Here is an 8,481-nt window from a genome sequence, read left to right on the forward strand (position 1 = left end):
TCTCTCTCTCTTTCTCTCTCTCTTTCTCTCTCTCTTTCTCTCTCTCTTTCTCTCTCTCTTTCTCTCTCTCTTTCTCTCTCTCTTTCTCTCTCTCTTTCTCTCTCTCTTTCTCTCTTTCTCTCTCTCTTTCTCTCTCTCTCTCTTTCTCTCTCTCTTTCTCTCTCTCTTTCTCTCTCTCTTTCTCTCTTTCTCTCTCTCTCTCTTTCTCTCTTTCTTTCTCTCTCTCTTTCTGTCTCTCTTTCTCTCTTTCTCTCTTTCTTTCTCTCTCTCTCTCTTTCTCTCTCTTTCTCTCTCTTTCTCTCTCTTTCTCTCTCTCTCTCTCTCTCTTTCTCTCTCTCTCTCTCTTTCTCTCTTTCTCTCTTTCTCTCTCTTTCTTTCTCTTCCTCTCTTTCTTTCTCCCTTTCTTTTTTCCCTTTCTTTTCTCTCTCTTCCTTTCTCTCTTTTTTCTCTCTCTTTTTTCTCTCTCTTTCACTCTTTTTTTCACTCTCTCTTTCTCCCTTTCTCTTCCTCTCTTCCATTTCCCCCCCTTTCTCTCTCTTTCTCTTTTTCTCCATCTTTTTTTTTCTCTTTTTCTCTCTTTCTCTCTTTCTTTTTCTCCCCTTTTTTTCCCTTTTAAATCATGATGTTTCACCCCAATAGGGTTTCATTAAATCTGAAGTTATGTGGGTACACACACACACACACACACACACACACACAGTAAATAGCTTATTGCATAATCCTGCATGGTGTGTTCAGTAATGCTGCATGCAGTTGACTGGTAGGATCCCACACTGGACTTCTGTTTCATGCAAGAAGAACAAGAAGAGAGAGGTTAAAAAACCTTACAAGCTCTGCCTTTTCTTGATTTTTAAAAGGTGGCTTTCAGTAGTAAATTCTGAATGCAGCAGGAAGTGCTGCAAAACCTTTTCTTGCTAATGCATCCAGGACAGGGAAGAGCCAATTTATATTTGTGACCGGGTCCTGTGCATCACGGTGTGTGGAACTGTTAGAAATGGGCTGTGCTGTGCTTGAGACCTAAGGTGCTGCAAATCCTTTGCCTTAAACAGAACCACTCCAATGGGGGCTTATTGTATTTACAGTTTTGCCACAATATGATTTGAACAAACACTGCAGTAAAGAGGGGGAAAATTATTCCACATAGAGAAAGGGACACGTTTTCTGTCCCAAGGAGCCTGTTGGTAGGTTTTAGAGATAGTTGTCCTCTGTCCTCCTAGTTTTCTTTTATTAGCCCTTTTAAAATTTCACTGTTTGTCTTAAGGCACAGATTCAAAACTCTGCATTTCCACTTTATACATGTGTTCTCTTAAAAGATTTGTTTAGACAAGGAAACCAATGCTAAGTGTTCTCACTTGAAAGAAATTAAATATACAGAATGATAAGCTGCTGCTAAAATATATAAAAAACACTTAAATTAATAATAAGAACTTGTTCTGAGGCAAAATTCAATTTTACTTCCTATTATGCAATCTTTGCATGTAAAGTTGCTTTAATGCAAAATAGCAGCTCATCAAAAATTCTGTTTTATTGGTATCAAAAATTTATGATATCCTGAGGCATGAGGGGCAGAGAGCAAGGTAGCAAAGCTGTGTCCTTTTACCAAGTTTAGTGCTTTCTTTAAAGTAACATCTCAAACTTATTTCTTCTGCCTTTTTCCTCGTTGTTGGAGGCAGTGGGTGAAGGTTTATACCAGAGAAAACACCACTGCCAATGTCACAGTGCTGCTCTATTACACCATTTTAACTGTACTGTCTCTGCAGACTCTGGCATTTACTGCAATGCTAGGAGATCCTAGGACATGTTCACACAAATACAGCGCTGGGATTATTTCTAAACTGGGATGTTTTCATCCAGCATTGCAATAACACACAGGGATTGCAAATATTCAGGCATTGCTTGTGCCTGTATTTGTCTATCAAAGCCTGCAACCTCCCTCTGATAAAATGAAAAGCTCTGATTCTGTTTCAGCCTCGACTTCCCACTAATGAGACTTCATTTGTTTCCAGAAAGGTGCTCCTGGCTTTATAAAGAATATTAAACACATGGTGACAAGGGCACTGTGGTCAACACGATTTTTTTTCTGAAGTAAGCGTGGCAAGAAATCGGTGCCAAGCACCTGAAATCTGCATTAATAAAAATAAACAGTACTTACTCCTTCTCCAGCAGAAATTCAGGTAATTTATTAAAGGAAGCCACTGACCTCTCAGAGGGTTGTGGTGACCTGGCCAAGGTGAGCTGAGAGCAGGGCTCAGCCTGAGCAGCTCCTCTGGCCGTGCTGCCTGTCCTCTCACCACAGGATCCCTGATCACCAGGGAATAAACACCAAGGTGGGAAGGCAGCACAAGCCCCTCTAATACTGTGTGTGTCCATGGATCCTGTTTTATTTCCTATGGAATGGAGCTGAAACGTTCCTGCTGGTTCAGGGAGCCCATTCACAAAAGAAATCAGAGAGGGCAATAAACCTGCCCCTTGCTCTTCAGCTAACTGCTTCTTCCCTGCTCCTCTGCTGTGGTGCACTTATTACCTAGAGCTTCTGCAAACATGAGAAAGGGAACATATAATTATAAACAGGTCTCTGAGCTAACATAGGCCCTCATAGCTTCCAGAGCTACATCTCCCCCCTATTTAAAGCAGCCAACAATTACATGAAAAAAAAGAAAAAAGGGTTTTGAGTCTGAGATCTCTGCTCATGCGACCCTGAAGGAAAGCTTTTACATTTTTACATTTCTCCTCAGTGTGGTCCCCCTCTGGCTCATTGCCCAGTGACATCCAGCTCCACATGTTGTGTTAGAGCAATTGCAGTGGTAATATCAGCTCTAGCCTGCACAGCGGCCGAGGCTGATAAACTGAGTGCACTCAAGACACCAAAAAGACAGGGCTGCTAAACTCCTCCTGACACAGGCCATCCTTATTTTTATGTCAGCCTTGACCTCTGGATCAAGTGTTTTATTCCGGGTATTGCAGTGACTGCTCTGCGTGGTCTGTGAGAGCACGTGTGGATCTCAAGGGCTGAAGAGCACAAATTCAGCACTGGTTTTGTGCAGTGACAGGTTAACCCACTCCACAGAGGGGTGGAAGGGGCAGCAAGGGTGTTTACTAGCAGAAAATGGCTTTGAAAGGGTATTTTGAGATGCTCACTTCTCTCAAGTAAGGCACCCAAAAGCAGGGTATTAAGCAAATACTTGAGAGCCTCTGGGACTATGTAATAAATGACTCATCCTCAAGTCTGATAGACAGACAGGAATCATGATAATAACAATAAAGTCCATGGCTTTCTGGTTTGCAGCATTACCAGAACTCTCTTATGCAGTGATTTCTGTCCTGCTGCATGGAGACTAAAACCATGCAGTGTCACAAAAGAATCCTTAAATAGCAGAGAAGTTTAAATTTGAAATAAACAGACCATATAGTCATGTTACTCAGCTCAATAATTAATGAAATAGCTTGGGTAAAATTTAAAACAAAGCAGAGGCATCAGCTGATGTCTGCTTCAGAATCTAAATTCAGTGTTCCTACTAAAAAGTCATGTATCTTTTAAAAGAAACCCTTTGCCATAATCTGTTTTCAATTGAAGTCTACAGTATAAAGATTACTGAATCACATTGTTTACAGATGAAACAGTTTAAAGGTGAAGTTATTTTTGGTTTAAATCTTCTGTGTTTTAAAATGAAAGGCATTTTTGGAGTAGCTGCTGAAAACCAAAAAAAAAAACAAAACCAAAAAAAAACCCCCAAAAAAAAAAGAAAAAAAGAAAAAAGGCTCAAGATGAAACGTGGCACTGTGAGGGTTAAGCAAGGTCCTAGGATCCAAGTAAATATTTATATGAGTGCTCAAAGAGGGGGGAAAAATCTCAATATAACCAAAATATAAATCATGGTGCTTTATGTTAGCTGTCAAATTATTCTAGCCCCTGCATTCCAGTACTTGCTCTACTGGTAATGTCACATACAATATGTGGGCTTATGCCCTGGTGCAGGTTTGGCAGGTAATTAAAGTCAGTTGCATGGAGGTTTACACAGACTCCCTCCATCCACTGAAAGACAAACAACCTGTTAGCTGGGAGAGCTGCAAGTGTGCAGAGCTGGATGGGAACGGGGATTCTCACAAGCAGGGGGAAAAGCCTGGCTCTAGGGTGCTGCTTTGCTCCTTGTCTCCAGTCTGAATTAACTCTTTGGGACCTCTGCAGCTCGTTGTGTTTTGCAGAGGCAGTGAAATCTGGGTAGCAGTGGAATCAGCAGCCAGGCATATGTCAGAGGGAAAAAATAATAATAAAAGCAAGCCCTGAGGGCAGCCAGCCCTGGGGTCAGGTTTGCCTGCATTCCTGACCTGGGGGAGACTATTCTTGCTAGAAGTCATCTGCTGAAAAAAGTGATTTAGTCTTTCTGCTTTGTCCAGCCTCCCTAAACTGGAGACTCCAGTCACAACAGAGTGAATTATTCCCAGCAGCATCATGGTGCAGCCTGTTCCCCGAGCTGAGAAGGTCCTGGGGGAGCCTGCAAATGATGCTCAGAGTGTGCATCTCACGGCCTTTGATGGAACTCCTTCAAAAAAGACAACCACAATCAAACTCTGGAGCTCGGCTCCTTGTTCACACTTTTCTCATTTGAGTCCCTCGTGTGAGAGAGAGGCTTTCAAGCCCCCAAGCCTTTGGTTTGTCCTTCCTGTCAGAGGCGTTGCTGTGTCCATGGGCTGGATCTTTGCCCCGGGAGGCACCCGCGTGTCTCCCGCTCCGTGCCGGAGCCGGGCTCAGGGCTGCGGGAACCGCAGCGCCGTGAAGGATGCCACACCTGCGGGGATGCCACACCTGCGGGGATGCCACACCTGCGGGGATGCCACCTCGGTGTCAGGGAGCCGTGCCAGCCCCGGCACCACGGCCGTGCGACACGCTCTGACTCAGCCGGTGCATTAGCATGGCACCGAGCTGCCGGGTTCCTGCCCTCCGGTCCCTCCCCACTCCGCATGGCACCGAGCTGCCGGGTTCTTGCCCTCTGGCTCTCTCCCCTCTCCGTGTGGCACGGAGCTGCCGGGTTCCTGCCCTGCAGCATCCTCCCCACTCCGAGCTGCCGGGTTCCTGCCCTCCGGCTCTCTCCCCACCCCTGTGCCATCCCCAGCCCCTGCCTGCCAGCACACAGGCTGGGGGCAAAGGGGAATTCCTGTTTCCCCACTGGCTCCTCCCGAGCTGTACCGGGGACACCCATGCGCAGGGATAGCCCCAGCACCCTTTCTCGGGGGCCAGCGAACAGCCACCATCTGTCTAGCTGCCAGAGGAGCCATTCATATTCATTTAACAAGTCTCTTATGCTAATCTCTGTCTACATCCTTTCTTATCTTCTAGTCATATACAAAATCAGAGAGCAAGGCCCTTCCTGAATTAGCCCAGATTCCTGGTGCTCAGCTTGGGAAGTGCTGGGTTGAATCCTGACAGTGAGGGAAAAAAAACCCCTTCAAAACCCCAAAGCATGCAGAAATCAGCTTTTGGAACTGCTTAGGACCATTTGTCTGCCTTAATCAAATGGTGATTTGTCTGTCTGATAGGAGTTTAGATAAAGTTTTCAGCAATTTGCAGTAATTAAATGTGAAAGGGGAAGAGGCAGAGGGTTTCCAGGCAACATGCTGCAGAAGGGGAGTTTTGGAGGAAGGCAGAGAACCCCTTGTTAAACATCTGCCAGTTTGCATGGAAGGTAGTGGTGATTTCCCTGTTCTTATGGCATTTCCTCCCTCCTCTTCACTCCCTGCAAAGATTCTCCTCCTGTTGTTAAATTCAACTGGAGGAAAAAGAGAACCCCTGGAGAGCAGGAAAATATTTTCCAAAACAAGATATTGTCCATGATTACAAGTGACAGACATAAAAAGAAAAAAAGTCCCAGGGAATGACACTGTCACCTCCTCCCCAAGGACTTTGCTCCCATGTCAGAATTATGTAAGGTACAGTGCAGTGCTTGGTATATTCAGACACTTGTCAAGAGTAAAGTATAAACATTTCCAGCAAATGCACTTAATAGAAGTTTGTTTGCCAAGTGCTGCAGCCTCCTTTCTTGGTTACGGCAAGGAAAAGACCTTTTTTTTTCATTAAGTGGGAGGAAAAAACCGTCCCCCAGTTAAAACCAGAACAAAACAGCTTTGAATGTAAAGCCTTTTCTGGTGTTTGGCTTTGTTACCCATTGGCTCCCACAGCAGTGGACCCAAAATCTACTCAAGTCTCCCTGTAATGTATTCCCTTTCATAAATGTTATCTGTGGGAGAGCAGCCCCACTCAGAGATGGTTCAGAGCTGACCAGAGCTGGGTGTGGTGAAGAACCTGCTGCTGGGATCCAGAGGGGGTGCCCTGTGGTGCATAAAACACAACCACACTGCTGCAAGAACAGAGTCTGTGTGAATTTGGACATTGGACTTTGCTGGGGCTCAAGGCTGACCCCAGCCTGCAAGGGGGGTTAGGTGCTTCTGCCAGGGGACAGCTGAACTCAGGGAAGAGATAAATCACAGGCAATTAAGCTGTAACCAGTATCTGCCTTTGCCTGAATCACTTGCTCCACCCTGAACACGCAGTACAGCCGGGCTGGAATCTCCTCCAGCCAAGAACTTGGGACTCCAGGGAAGGGGTGTGTTCCTCTTCTGAACTAACAACTTCATTCCAAAAGCAACCACAGTTGTCTTGAGCTACTGTTGCCAGTTCAATATGCCTTTAGCAAGAAACAGAAGCTTTCTGTGAATGAAAGGGGCCTGGAGATGATGCTTCTGTTTTAATTAACTAATATACCCTATAGATTTATGCTTTTTCCTTGAAATCTCTGTTGGCTTCTTTAATTGCTGCTCTCAGTGACACAGTTTAATTCTCCCTCCCTGGCCTGCACTTGCCTTTTCCCAGGGCATTCTCACTGAGAACACCCCTGAGAGCCCTCTGAGTGCAGGAGGAGCTGCTTTCCATGAGGGAACCTGCTGATGACTCCAAGATGATGTTGGACAACCCTCCCTGAGCGTGTCCCTCCATGCTCCCCCATGACAGAAGTGTTGGTGGGAGGGCTCTCACCCAACCTCCCACTCAAAGCAGGACTGTAGCCAACACCAGGTTGGGTCAGCCATGGCTTTGCCTCAGTAAATCCTGAAAACCTCCAGGGGTGGAGATCCCACCACCTCTCTGGGTGTCTGTTCCACCCACACTCTCCTAATTCTATTTCTAGGAATTTACCTGTCTACAAAGGAACTCTTTTCTACCAGCAGGACAATAACTCCAAGACATGTTGAAATATTCCCCATCCCCTGTCCTTCAAAGATCTGATGGCCCAGAAACACCCAAGAACCTGAACAGCTATTATGGAAATTAGGAAAATGAAACCCTCTTAGATTTCATAAAAGCCCCAGCAGGCTGTCCCTCGAGCTCACAGGCTGGAGACACCAGCAGCATCAGCAGCAAAGTTCTGCAGGCCCCTGGAGCTCTGCCTCCTTAAGCTGCCTCGCTCAGGCTTAAGTCTGCTTCACATTCATGAAAATCAGGTATTATTCTGCCTCTCCTGGCTGAAGACTCAATTTGCTAAGGTGTTCTCAGAGCATTTCTATCAGATCTACCAGATGTGGCAGCAGGATTTATGAACTGAGTGCGCAGGGAACATCCTACCCATCCACCTGTGGGTGCAGCTCTCCAGTCTCTTTCTTTCCCTCTGCCTGCCTCAGGTTCCTCTGTGCAAAGCAGAGCAGCCCTGCCAGAGCACAGCAGGGAAGGAGCAGGGCCAGGCACCTCTGGAATGGTTGTTTGTACCTCTGGAATGGCTGTACCCCAGGGAATGGCTGTGTTTGTACTCTGGGAATGGCTGTTGGCACCTCTGGAATGGTTCTTGGCCTCTCTGGGATGGCTATTGGCCCCTTGGGAATGGCTGTACCTCTGGGAATGGCTGTGTTTGTACTCTGGGAATGGCTGTTTGTACCTCTGGAATGGCTGTACCTCTGGAATGGTTGTTGGCCCTTCTGGAATGGTTGTTGGCCTCTCTGGAATGGTTGTTGCCCCCTTGGGAATGGCTGTTGGCCTCTCTGGGTGCTGGAGCAAACCCAGTCCTTGCCTTCAGCCCCCAGGGTCCAGAGTTGGGCCTCTGATTGAAAGGAGAGCTTTGGATGGCACCCCAGACAGGATGGGGTGGGCAATCCCCAGGAGGACTTGATTTAAATCATTGCTTCATCTCTTACTGGCTAGCATGGGTGGGATGTTTTTTTAGCTGGTGATGGGGCTCTGAGAAAAGTTATGAGGATTACAGAGAAAATGTCAGTGTCCTGATGTCTTCATCAGCAATTAGAAGCTTCAGTGGTGATTTGATTGTCATCCAGTCCACATACAGGAAAAAAAAATCTCATGGAAGAATAGCCCAATATCTAAAAATTAGAGGAAGATGAAATACATGCCTCAAAACAGTGAACTTTTTGTCATGATAAAGCTAAAATAATGGGTGATTTGAACAACTCACGAGGAGTTACAAAGGTCTAATCCTTTACTTG

This window comes from Geospiza fortis, unplaced genomic scaffold (assembly GCF_000277835.1).
Source record: "Geospiza fortis unplaced genomic scaffold, GeoFor_1.0 scaffold188, whole genome shotgun sequence".
In the NCBI taxonomy this organism is placed as follows: Eukaryota; Metazoa; Chordata; class Aves; order Passeriformes; family Thraupidae; genus Geospiza; species Geospiza fortis.